The 1,430-nt window shown below is 54.5% G+C and overlaps 1 protein-coding gene across 1 annotated transcript in view; it reads right to left on the bottom strand.

The window, feature by feature from the left end:
* NRXN2 (neurexin 2) overlaps positions 1-1,430 on the bottom strand; it is a 116,296-nt gene that overhangs the window by 1,836 nt on the left and 113,030 nt on the right. The window lies entirely within an intron of this gene.

Here is a 1,430-nt window from a genome sequence, read left to right as displayed (position 1 = left end):
ATTCTCTCTCCTCCTAGAACAAGAGAGAGAAGAGAGAAGAGGGGGCGTCAGCGGGGGCCGGGGCGCGGGCGGCGCCACAGAGCGAGAAACAACAGCCTCACCCCCTCCGTCCCCCTCGGCCCGGCCGCGCCGCCTCTAAGGCAGCGGGTGCCCTGGGCACCCCGGGCTCTGGCCCTGGGGTCTCGATTGTCTTAAGAAACCAAAAGGAACAGAAAGGAAAGGAAACCGAAAAGAAACGGAAAAAGGAACTCTACTGGCTTACGACTTTAAACACATACAAGAGCAGCATTTAAACAAGCCCAGCGACAGAATCTTTTAGGGTTTTTTCTAGATAGTTCTTTTTTGGCTTTTGTTTTTTTTTTCTTTTGTTTTTAAAGAAGAAGATAGCATACCACGGAATTCAGGCAACTTACATCAACAAATAGGCCGTGTGATTTTAGCATGAAGAAAAAAATTACAAACAGAGCTGTGTAAGCGGGTTCTCCCGGAAAAAAATAAGAAAAAACAACTTTTCCGTACCACGTTTCCTGTCTGCCTGCCTGGCGTCTCCCTCCCTCGCTCTCCTCTCCCTGTGCGCCTGGCTCCTGCACACTCTCTCTCCTCCCTCGCTGGTGCCCTCTCCCCGCATTCAAGTGACAACACTGAAGCCTGCGGTGCTGAGGGGCTGTCACCCCCTGGGTGTCTGCGGGAAGGAGGTGGGGACAAGGCCCAGGAGGGCGGCTGTGTGTGTGGGGGGGCAGTGGGAAGGGGGATTTGGGGACGATGTGTGGGGATTGCTACAGGGTGTGAGGATGGGGGGATGTGCATGGGAAGGAGCCTGGAAGGCTATGAGCAGAGGAGAAACTGAAGGTGGGAGGTGACAGGTCCGTGAGGAAGCGTGGGCAGGGGCTCTTGTCCCGTAGGACCTTGGGAAGGGCGTGAGAAGCCACATGGAGGCAGGGAGATGGGGGCGGGGCAGGGACACACAATTCCTGAGCTTTCCCTAACTCCCAACTTTCTTTTTCTTCACCCTCCACCTCTGACCCCCACTGACTCCCCCCGTCCCCCTCCCCAAACCCCCATGGGCCGCCAGGACCTGGCCAGAGCTTGACCGCCTCTGGCCCTCTTATTATTGTTAAAACAATAATAAAACAACGGAAAGAAGAAGAAAGCAAAAAAAGAAAAAGAATACATACACAGCCATCTGGGAAGGAAGCATTTGCTAATATAGGGCCCAAGGGAACTATTGGGGAGGGCTTTTGGGGCGTTAGGTCTAATGAAGAGGGACCCCAGAGCAGAAACTGCAACTCCCATCAGCCCCAAAGGGTGAGAACTACAACTCCCATTCGCTTTTGGAGGGGTATGGGCCACGTTTCCCACCAGCCCCTGGGTCAGCAACTACAACTCCCACCAGCCCCTGGGTCAGCAACTACAACTCCCATCAGCCCACT

The sequence above is a fragment of the Myotis davidii genome, unplaced genomic scaffold, assembly GCF_000327345.1.
Source record: "Myotis davidii unplaced genomic scaffold, ASM32734v1 scaffold425, whole genome shotgun sequence".
Lineage (NCBI taxonomy): Eukaryota > Metazoa > Chordata > Mammalia > Chiroptera > Vespertilionidae > Myotis > Myotis davidii.
Note: the sequence above shows the minus strand (reverse complement) of the source record. Positions and strands in the feature narration are given on the sequence as shown.